Source organism: Capsicum annuum, chromosome 1, assembly GCF_002878395.1.
Source record: "Capsicum annuum cultivar UCD-10X-F1 chromosome 1, UCD10Xv1.1, whole genome shotgun sequence".
NCBI classification, from domain to species: domain Eukaryota; kingdom Viridiplantae; phylum Streptophyta; class Magnoliopsida; order Solanales; family Solanaceae; genus Capsicum; species Capsicum annuum.
Genome location: NC_061111.1, coordinates 189,363,171 through 189,375,863, shown reverse-complemented (window position 1 = coordinate 189,375,863; position 12,693 = coordinate 189,363,171). Strand labels below are relative to the sequence as shown.

General features: G+C 34.6%; 1 non-coding gene across 1 annotated transcript; it reads left to right on the top strand.

The window, feature by feature from the left end:
• Positions 1-835: 835 nt before the first annotated feature.
• Positions 836-941, top strand: LOC124892322. The gene has a single exon (XR_007050189.1). It is a non-coding gene; the product is annotated as a small nucleolar RNA R71 (small nucleolar RNA).
• The last annotated feature ends 11,752 nt before the right edge of the window (positions 942-12,693 follow it).

Sequence of the window (12,693 nt, the reverse complement as noted above, 5' to 3'; positions counted from 1 at the left end):
AAATGATCCCCGAGGGTCTTTCCACGCCTAGTGAATATTGCTAAAACTTGAGCATCATTTTTTGCGTTCACAATAGTGTTACTACGAAAGCCCCCCTCTGATCTAACATTTAGTTGAGAGAAGATTTGACCTATTTGCATTTCCAATTGCTTAATAGAAGCGAAGTGTGACACAACTATTTAGTTGATTTATGAAAATTGGCTTTCAATACATGGACCATCTTATCCATTCCGTCCACTTTTAACAAAATTATTGCCAAGACATCTTTAATTTTGTATTTGTTAGGGTCGACGGGGTTTGTTTCTATGCTCTTTAACCGGTCATGAGGGGAAACATAAAGGTCATACTCTCAGTATTTATCCTTCCAATCATGGTCACAATAATAATCCATCCAGCCTTGATACCCATCTTGCCTTTGATAGGCAGGGCAGGAACCCCTCGAATAGCTAACCAATTACCAAATGTCTTCATCAAGCCTCTTGTCCTTTTCATATCATAGGCCTTGGATGATAGAGCATTCACCGCTTTTGTGGGTGCACCCATCATATTCTTAGTTAAACTATCTAATTGCATCATCATTTTTGCCATGCCTTTCGCCCTCTCTTCATCTCTCTTTTTTTGCTCTTTATCAACAAAGGAGGTATTAGGGGAGACTTTTTGTACCTTGGAATCTTGGGTATGACACCCCTAATTTTGCTTGGTCACTTACTCAAGCAAGGTTGTAGCCACATAATAAGTCAACTTCACAAGAGATCCCCCCGCCTCATTATCTACCACGGTTTTATTGAGCGAATCAAGATCTAAATAGAAGATTTGGAGAATTATCTTCTCCAGGACCTCATGGTTGGGACATTGCATGAGTTTTTCATTGAAGCTTTCACACACCTCGTATGAGGGTTCACCATTCAATTACTAAAAGTTAATGATTTTATAATGCAATTATAGAATCTTGGGTGGTGGGAAATGTTGGTCAAGAAAGGCAATGGTAAGTTTATCCCATAAAGTACTTGACCCGGATGGGAGAGAGCAAAGCCACAATACCACCTCTCCCATTATAAAGAATAGAAAGAGGAACAACTAGATGGACTCTTAGGTTATGTGTGCAATATAAAAGGGTGCACATACTTCAATTAAATTCTTCAAATATAAGTTGGGGTCCTCATGGGCTTGCCGGCCCGCCCCACCCCCCTCCCAAAAAAGTCCCTTAATTGGTAGTGTATGCAACATGACACTCATGACGTGAAAGACTCTATTCCCATGAGTAGGTGGGATGTGAATGGCATTTATACACCCAACATTATGGAGTTGCTCCTCATCATCAAGAGAACCGTCGAAGGAACCGGTATTACTTGCATTGTCACTCGTAGTTCTATGAACACTATAGAGATCACCTAAAAAAGAAGCAAACAACAACTATAATAAATGCACACACTATGGGTATACCCTAAGTAAAAATCAACACCGCACAAGTGAAAGCTAAATTTCACTCCATGACAATGGTGCTATTTTGATAATGCTCACCTATACCATATAAATTAGAAGAGGAATGTCATTTTCAATAACTAAACTTATGTTAAGGTCGAATCCATGAGGAGCGAAATTAGATTTCTAGTCCTATGGTTGTTAACAATTACTAAAAAGATACCCATAATATAAACAAAGTAAAATTCATGATTTGAAATGGGGGATGATTTGGAACAAGTATTGACCAATGTATATTCAAGTTAACAAACTAAAGGCCACAAAATGTTATTGAAAATTCAATATGAGCAAAATCTTGGGATTATATCTACCTAAGAGTAAGTTATGCATGGGTGCATGATGATTTGATGAAAATTCTAGTAATTAATGATATCTTTGGCTAGTTTGAGGATCCTTGAGGTTATCTTGTCAACAAAACCTCAAGAATATCACCCATTGACCCTTTCGAGTACCTAACGAATCTATTAACTAAAATCACCTACTACCTCAATTGGACTCCCTATTTCTGGGAAGATGCCCAAGACATATCCAACTCTCTACTCACTCTTATTTCTAAGATAGAAAAAAAAAATCTACATCTATTATTTTCCACTATTGCTTCGTCACCCATATCCCTCTTTTAAGAGTGATATGGGTTAAAAATTCCATCCACGTTCCTCTTTCAAGGATGGTGTGAGCTTTCAAGAACTTGGGGATTTCATCCACAAATCCATCTTAGGCATTTGGAGTTTTCACCCAAAAATCCCAACTAATTCAAACAAGCAATAGTAAAACCCATCATCAACAAACTAGAATCTACACAAATACATCACAACCGACAGATAATTTCACCTTAGTTCAACATAATCCCCAAGACAAGAAAGTTTAGCTACTCATGGAGTTGAGGAGCATAAATATACCAAAAGGTTCATTCAAAGCATCTATGGCAATGGAAAATTAGAAGGTTCTTCAATTTAACTTTAATTTCACCAACTCCAAATTGGATAATTCAAACACAAAAGTTTCCCCAGTTAAAAGGGTTACAAATTCTCCAAAATTTGATTGTTCAAAGTGTAAGATCCCAAATAAGAAAGGGTTTTAGCATTATAAGAGATTTGGGGTTGGCTGGGCAAAATGACAGAACTGCCCCTAGGCATAAACCTGTCTAGCCGCGATCGCAGCAGCTTGTTCGCGATCACAGATGCCGCGATTGCACTAACAAAACCGCAATTGTAGACCTTTAACGGATCTTGAATGCCCACAATCGCATTAATTGAGACCAAATTCTACTCCTAGTCTTCCAGCTACACTTCACTTCTCTTTTTTATCCTTTTTAGCTCAAATCCACATCTTTCTTTCTCATTATATGTAAGCCTACAAAATATGGAAATTAGTGCATTCAATAATAATTTTGTCTCATTCATACATTCAAATTATAGCAGTGTGCATAAATTTTTAATGTAAATGAGTGATAAATTCACCACTAATTAGTGGACCCTTGGTTCGGGTAATAGAGTTGTATGGGTAAGAGTGGTACCTTGGAGTCCATACCCAATAGAGTAGCAGGGGGTAATTGGTTTGATTTGGGGATAAATAGGTGATAAGGGGTTAGGTAATAAGAATAGTAAGATACATATTTTCTTTAAAATATATACGTTATGTTTGGTAATTCAATTTGGGTCAGTTGATGAGGCAAACCAGTACATGTGGTTTATACTGATACTACTTTTAATGTACCCTTTTTGGGGTATAGTCTTTTCTAGGAATCACTGTTAGTTTCATGATTGTTATAGATAGCGATTCTCCAGCAGCTCCCACTCCTCTTACTCATGGTGGAAGTTGTGTCTAGTCATACTTTTCCCTTAGAAGCTCTTGTACCTATTTAGACTGGATTCTAAGGTAGTTTATTCTTTTCGCTTTTGTTTTATAAAAAATGTTGTAATAAAGATGATCAACTATTTAATAAAGAATTTTTCTTAATTTCTTAAAGAGGGTGGCAAGGGGTTCCCCTATCAGGTGGATTAGAATTGGTGCCCTCATGATTCACCCATTTGGGTCGTGAGAGGTTTTCCCGCCAATTCACCTTATTGGACTAGAAAATTCACCTAGGTTAGTCAAATCCTTCCCAGAATCTATAAATTAGTGATTCGATGTATTAATAGTTGAACACTAGTTAGCAGGATGGATTAACTTACCTTAACAAAGGAAATTTTGTGGAAACTGATGAAATTAGCCCAAATTTTCCATCTCCAACCCACCTTATTTGGAATTAAAAATACATTTATGGGATATCTTTTACATTAATTAGCATTTATCCCACTATAGCAGCACAATCCTGCTATAGCGGGATTCGCCTGCTATGGTGGGATTGACCAAGTTGACTCCCACTATAGCAGAAATATTTCCACTATAGCCTTGAAATGATAGTGGTTTGCCTCCCGCTATAGCGTAGTATGCAAGGCAGAAACTCGAAATCTTTTCTAATTTTGTCATTTTTGCAACACACGCTCAAATTGCATCAAATCTGATATCGAGAGCTTTACTAACCCTAATTTCCTTTTAAAAGTTGATATGAATTTCTTATCGTCTAACCCATCATAAAATAACCCCAAATCACTTAACATTTAACTATTCCATTTGCAAATTACCCCTAGACTATATCACTCTTGGATTCAAGACTAGCCTAGCCTAAAATTTCTAACTCTTAATTCGGGGAAACCCTTAAACCGAATTTTGGCAACCATAAAGGTGGAAAGGTCCATGTATATACCAACACACTGATATATACACACAGACAGATACATATATATATGTGTGTGTGTGCGTGTATATGTATGTATATCTACATCTATATCTATCTATCTATATACATATATATATATAGATAGATAGATAGATAGATTTAAGTCTCAATATATGAGCATTCATATATAAAAATTTTAAAATACCCATTATTTTTCAGTTTAGAGTCTGCCATTGCGTAGGAAATTCAATTAACTTTCTACTAATGTAAAATTTGCCCAAATCCGATAATCGAGTAAGAAGTTATGGCAATTTTAAGTTTCAGTCGTTAAACACTGTCATTTTTATCACTAACGCATCACGGAGCTAGTATAAATGACAATTGTCAATTTCCAGCAAGGGACCATGATATTCATGCATCGTGCCAAGGACCCAGTTCGTATTTGGCAATTTCCAGTGAGCCTCCGCGATAATAGAGCATCGCGGAGGTAGCCAAAATGGCATTCCAAAGTCTTACCGTGATAGATCTGCATTGCGCCAAGCTTCCAGGTCCCAGTCACCAATTTCCAGTGAGGCTATGCGATCCTGGCGCATCACGCCATGGCCTCAAATCAGGATTTTCAATTTTCCAGTTCCGTGTTTTAAATTTCCAAGGCCTGTTTGGTCATTTTCCTAAGACCTAAACCCGTCTTAAACACGAAATTAAAGCCTAAGAGGGCATCATATGCCCATTATTTTCAAATTACTCAAAAGGGGATCCATTCTCTTCAAGAACACAAAAACCCTATCTCTCAAATTCAAGGCCAAATCTCAAGAACTCACCATCAATCTTCTCAAATTCACTAACCCAGGTATGTTAAATGTTCATCTATGGGTTCCTTTCACCCATGGAGTCCAAGTATACAATTTAAATTACAAGATTGTGATCTTTTCAAGTTATTTTGATTTTAAATTATGATTTCACCCATGAATCTCCATGAACTATGATTTTACACCATGTATAGATAAAATTATTGTTGTTGTTCAATTCTCCATGTTTTAATATTATCATTCATTAAATTAATCATGATTTAGTACTATTCATGTTGAATTCATGCTATTACTACAAGTTCCCTAACATTCCTATGATTTGACCAAAAGTATGAACTACAAGTGTTTGATGAAATGCCTACAAGAATACATGTTTAATAAAAGCTTTCATGTTGTGTCCTCCAAGATTTAGTGTCATTTTACTATTATTGTTTTGAGTTCTGGGGATATTGAATACCCAAAAACCATAGCTTCTTATTTAGTCATATCTCAGTATCTTCTGAATAACTTCAGAATACATATTATGAGCATTACTAGATTAGTCAGTTAAACTTAGAATAGTTAGTAACTCAGTTTCATTCAGTTGGGAGTAGGACTTAGCACCGAGCAAGTGTAGGGATTACGGCTTCCCCATCAAAAAGGCAGAGTTGCTAGTAGCAGTACCTAAGCTCCAGAACTACGTAGCCAGTGTAGGATATGAGAAGTAACCCATCAATGTAGGCTTAACTATCTCGCAGAGGTCACCCGTCAGTTCAGGCTTGACACCCTTAGTCCTTTAAGATAGTACATCAGTATAGTGGATCCACACAGCCATGTTAGTACCCGTGGAATGATATTGACACCCTTCCAACTAGGTTTATAGGTTGGACTCCAATTAGCTCAGATTGGGGAATGTCAGTTAGATGATAGCTCCCCCAGTCTTAGTCCAATAATAAGATTAGTAGTTCAGTCTCAGTGTTATTTGACCAAGGTATACAAATTTATTTCAGTATTTCAATTTACAGACTTTTATTCAGTTCATGTTATATGCTTGGTCATGCATCCCCAGTATCTATAGATTTCATATACCTTCAGTATTTATAGACTTTCATGCATACACAGTATTTATAGATTTCACATATTTTTAGTATCAACAAATTTCATGCTATCTATTCAGTATTTCATGTTTTATATATATATTTAGATAATTATTATTCCTATTCATGAAACCATGTATATCAGCCTACCTCATTTAGCATACCAGTACATTCAAAGTACTAATCGCATACCTTTCTTTTGCGCTATGATGTATTATATCATAGGTTCTGACGCATAATTCACAGATCACGCTTAGACTTCTCAGACTCTCAGCAGTAGCAGTGGTGAGTCCTCATATTTCGAGGATGGATTATTTTATTTCATGGTTTCAGTCTAGTAGTTAGTTGGAGTTAGTTAGGGCCTGTCCCATCAACTCATAGTTATTTAGTTTAGAGGCTTTCAGACAACACAGTCAGTTATTCAGTATTTAGACTCTAATTGACATGACAGTTAGTTATTCAGTTTATCTTAGATTTCAGTATTTATTCAAACTCAGATAGTTATTTCTTTTGATTCATAACTCACTATTTGTTTCAGTTATTAAAACCTTATGGCATATCAGTTATTCTTCCGTATTTATGATTGTGTTATTCAGTGCTCACATGAGGTACCATCTCGTGGGTTAGCTTGTGGTCCCTGGGGACTGTAAGCACCATGTGACGCCCAGGGTGTACTTTTGGGGCATTATAGCTTTGGTCCGATCATCTGTGAATACTGATAAATCAGCAATCAAGAGTATGTTTACATCTTTTTTTACCTTTATTAAATGATTTTTTTATCTTTTTTTTACCATTGTGACCTTTCCAATTATGTTCTCTGGTGGAGGGCTAAGCTCATTATGTCTTGACTAGAGATCTCATCTATTGGTATTGTGCTTCATCAGTTGGTGAGTTTCTCCTTGCTTATTATTTTCTTCTCTTATATGATATTTAACCTTATCCATGTGCAAGTGGATCAGGAATGGAATACATAGGTAGCTCTAATCCATCACCACTTTTTAGTAATTTACACAACATCTAGGTTCCATAGCTCTAATCTGACAAATGATTCTCCCATTTGTTGAGTCCTTTTTGATGACTGAAGTAGAATAGGCTCGATAGTATTTTCACACTTTTTTTCCTTGTGGCCTCTATAATAATCTCTCTATGAAAACTTTATGCTTTATCTATCCTAGCCCCATAATCCCTTATTAGGAGATACTCTTATGTATGGGCATTTAAGTTTTTCATTGTTTATTATCCTTGTCCCTGTTGATTCCATGCATTTGATAATTTGAATGCCTATAGTTTGCCTTTATCTATAGCTAGATTTTCTAGGTAATCTACTAGTTGATTCCTTTTCTCACAAAGTAATATTGCTTCCAAAAGAGAAGTAGTTTTATTTCTAAAACTACTTCTGCTATACTCGGAGGGAAAGTCTACTCCCCAACCAAACCTTCTTGAATAATAAAGAATCAGTTTGGAAAATTATTTGATTGTACTATGTGTTCTTGCAATGTTTACATACTTCCATTATTACTTTTTCTTCTGCTTGTATGCTTGTGTTGTTCTCTATCTTAGTTCCTTCTCATACACTATGTCTCCATGTGCATCTCTTTGTTAAAAATCATAAGAACTTAAGATCAGATTACCTCTTGATACTCCATTTGTATTGTATTTAACCCATCCATCTAGAGGAAATTCCCCACATGACTTTGGTAATTTTAATTTTGGGACAAAACTCCCCCAATTCCTTAATTATACCTAGCCAATTGAAAGAAAATCTCCTATTTGGCTTCCTCACTCTAAGTAACATAAGCAAAGTTCTAGCAATATTGTGTATAATCATTTAAGTGGACATACTTCTACCCTTATGTTTGCTGACATTTCTTCTTTTCCATAATTCACATACTATAATGCTTGGCATATCCTTATAGTACGGTTTTATGTCCATCTTTGTATCATCTCCCTACCAGAACATGATTACCTTTGTTAGGTGGAGTCCTTCAATATTTAGACCTACAAAAGAAGAGTAAAAGGACTGTGTCCTATTAGAAGTAAAAGATTTTAGGAATAAATATGTCATAGTCTCTTTATCAGGTCTTTCACAACACCAACATCTGGATGGCCCTTCATATCCTACTTATAACTCTATCATCTAGTGGAATTTTGAATTTCCCCAATATCCACATGAAGAAGGCAATTTTGAAGGATAATTCTTTCGCCCAAATTTCCTTATAGATTTTATTAGGTTGCTCTTTGTGTCTGATATACTACCAAGTTGATTTAGTGAAGGCCCCTTTAGTATCAAGCATCCACCATGGTTTATTCATCTCATCATCATCCTTGAGAGGTTTGATATACATTATAATATGGTGAATAATATCTTGATGAAGAATATCCTTCAGAACTTCTTCATTCATTCTCCATTCTGAGTCAATTCACTAACATTCTAATAAAGATCATTCCATTCAAAATCATCTTTTGTGAAAATGTATAAATATCCCAATCCAGTCCAATTATCATGAAATATTAATACTGACCCTATCTTTGTTTGCCACCAAATTTGATGTTCAAAAAGATATCTTGCTTGTAACATTTTCTTCTACACCTATGATACACCACACCCAGTCTTCCATCGCACCAAATTCTGATTCAACTTTAACTAGTATTTAATACTCATATATATACTCCATACTATTGGTTTGATTTTGAAATTCTACCAGAGTTTACAAAAAAGAGCCATTGACACATTTTTTACAAGTTGAAAACAAGCCCTCTATCCTTCTTTGGGAGGCATAAATTGCTCCATCTAGTCTAGTGTCTACCCCTTTCCGTAATGTAGCTACTCCAAAAATATTATACCATAATATTTTAAATTTGAGTAAGCATATTAATTGGAGGTTTCATTACTGATAAACAATGTATAGGAATACTCTGCAATACATTTTTAATTAGTATTGTCCTTCCCCATAAAATAATAACTTTCTTTTTCATGCCTACAACTTGGATTTGATTTTTTGTATCATCTCTCAGTAATAAACCTTTTGTTTTCTCATATCATCTATCGGTAATAGGCCTTTTGTTTTCTCATATAAAAGAGAGGAAAGCCTGAATATATAGAAAGAAAATCCTTTCTTGGGATTCCTGTTGTCACTTTGGCTATAATAATAGTTCCCCTAAGCATACTATGATGTAGATAAATAGCATTTTTCTCCTGGTTAATATTTTATCCCGACATTATTTCATATATCTCTAATTACTCAGATCTTCTTTGTATGGTTCTAATTCATGCCTTATAGAGAATAATCATATCATTTGCAAAGGCTAAATGATTAATTCTAGGACTCCCGCTTGGCATTCCAAGCCTTTTGAACTCCCTTTTATTCATTAGGGAGTTCAGATATCTTGACAGCACTTCAAATGCTAAAATAAATAGTGTAGGAGATAGAGGATCACCCTATTTAAGACCTCTTGAGGAGTTGAAAACCCCATTTGGCTAGACATTCAATAAGATAGAGTACCAATAATTTCGTACCAACCCTTATACCATATCAATAATACTTTCCCCAAATCTTAATTTTCTCAATACTTTAGTCAAGTAAAACCACTCAAATCTGTCATTTGCCTTCACCATGTCCAGTATAATAACAAGATTAGGAGGTTTGCCTCTTTTCTTAATTTTTGTAGTAATTTCCTACACCAATAATACATTCCCTATTATGGTCTTTCCTAGTTCAAATCCTACTTGTTCTAGAGATCTGATCTTTGGCTATAATATTTTAATTCTCTAATGAATAATTCTTGAGAAAAATTTTTATACAAAATTGCTCTGAGATATGGGCCTCAAGTCTAAAAATGTCCTTACTGATTCTTTGGTAGAAGATTAGATTTGTATGAGTTACAAATTTAGGTAATTCTACACCAAAGAAAAAGTCCCCCACCATATTACAAATATAATCTCCCACAATATGGAAAGCATCCTAATAAAAATCTCATATCATTTTTTTTTTCTCTTGCACTATTTCTAGTCAGTCCCATGATAGCATCTTTTAACTTTCTTCCTTGATTGAACACTATATATTTCCTCACTTTGATCATTATTGATCACATTTTGCAATTCTTATAGTGTCTCAAAATCTAAACAGTCTGCCTATTTTGTGAATTGCTTCTTATAAAACTCAACTGGCACTTCTTATGTCATTTATTATTCTAACCATTCACCCTCTTTATTTTGAATTTTGTTCACTCTTAGTCTACTCTTTCTCCCATTTACTATGGTGTAAAAGAACTCCATATTTCTTTCCCCATCTTTTGAACAACTCCATACCATCTTTCTACTTCTAAAACTCTTTCCTTTAGTGAAGATGCATATTCAAACTAGCTTGGTCCTTGTGAATTCTTTCTCTGTTGACTCCTAACTGCGCCCAAGCGCACACGCAAGTGTATGTGGTCTATCAAGTAGTAAAGAGGCCTTCAAGAAGTCAAGTATCGATTCCATAGGGACTTGTGTTGACAACTACCCAATTCTAGTTTAACAATTGAGAAAAAGTAAACAATAAAGTTTTAGAATTGAAAACTAAAAAAAACTAAATTAAAGTGGAAAAGTAATGACTCTGGGCAATCAATGGGTAGAGATCCAAGGTTAAGGCTTACGAATAATCATACTACATTATTGAACTTCATTCATTAAATTGCTTATCTAGATTGTTGATTCATAGGATTAATCGCATGATTATGGTATCCCAACCTCTAACCGTTTACCTAATTTGAACCTTACAACTACATCATTGAGCATAGAAGTAATAGTTCAATTAAGTTCTTTAAACTATCATCCTACGTTTGAATCAAGTAAGGCATCTAAGTACATCCCTGTCCTAGACACAAATTTGAATTCCTTATTTCATAAGAGAATACAAACCATTCTTTGTTTATTTCCATGTTCTATTGCCCTATTCCCTCTCCCGAGTTCATAAGATTGACAATTGATATATTCTAAGGGTAGTTAATTCTTAAAATAGTTAAAACAATAAAAAACAAACAAAAAATAATGATAAGCAACTTAACAAACTTAATTCAAAATGAAAGTATTCATGTTCTTGGCCTTAACCCCTGAAAAGGGCATTTAGCCTCTAATAGACATAATCGTTATCAAGATAATTAAATACAAGATAAAATCCATTAAAAATCTTAAGTAAAGAAATAAAAAACCCTAATTTAAGTGTTTCATAGGCCCTCTCCAAGTTTCAAAGTCGTCTAAAGTGTTTAGCATCAATTACAAGTGTCTTATTTATAGGAGGCAAATTTTTTCGTCGGTGGAACAAGGGTCACATTGCGAGGGTCATTTGACTTGAGTAGGGGTCGCGAAGTGCCATCATCAAGAGGGCACACTGTTTTGGGTGAATTCTGAATCTTTTGGTGTATTGAACGCACCAAAAAGCCTTTCTATGCTCCCTCATTCTCGCTGGAAATTCCAAGTGTCCAAATTGAGTCCAAGTTGAGTATTGTGATTCTATTTATCCATTCCAAGCCTTTTTGAGTTGTTTTCACTTAATTTGAATCTTTTATATCCTTTATATATCATAATAATCAATTCACCAGGCATCATATAGCATAAAACATAATAATTTAGAACTCAAAATAATACAACAATCAAGACGGTAAACTAGAAACACGAGCTAAGACTAGGTTTGCCCCCATTGATTTTAGGCTTATTGTTTTGACTCTTGTATTGATCCAATTAACACTTGAACATTATAATCAAGTTATTTAACATATAAATACACAATAAAAAACTTAGGAACTCATTAAACATGTTAGAACCCAACACGATAGACTAGAAAAACACCTAGCTCAAGCTAGTCACACTAGTTTTCTCGGTTGAACTTTAAATGATCAATTTGAATTAAAACTTATTTGAAAACACTATTAAACATTATGAACACATACATGGATACTTAGATGCACATTTATCTTATTATCAATACATTAAGCACATGAATCATCCTCAAAATAAGGCTAAATAGCTAGAATAGTAACGTTAGAATGCATAAATTCACCCAACATCAACTCCAAATAGATTCAGTTCAAATTGAACTTCCTGTACTCTAGTGACTACTTCAAGGGTAGCTATCTTCAGAAAATTATTCCCAAAGTTGCCTTATTCCATTATGTTATAGCCTTCTTTAGTTTATATAGGAACAAACTAAAGGGGTTTCCTTTATAATCTACCAGCCAGTGTTGACTTACCACTTTATTTAATAATCCTCCTTTAGCCATAAATTTAGAAACCTGAAAGTTTTAATCACCATTTCACTACTAGTTTGAAAGTAATGAGAAGATGAGCATGATTTGATCCACTTTTTATCAAATATTCAACCTCTAATACATAGAAAAGTCTTTGCATTAATTCATCACATAGTACCCTATCCAATAATTTAAAGATACGTTCCTCATCAGTTTTATCAATCCACCATGTGTACTTACTCTACTTGAAACCTTAATCTTCTAGGTTACATATATTTATACAATGCTTAAAGTCATTGGGCTCATTCTTTGTAACTAGAAGGCCTCCTAGTAAAATTTTTCCTTGTTAGTAATTCCATTAAAATCATCCCTACCAACC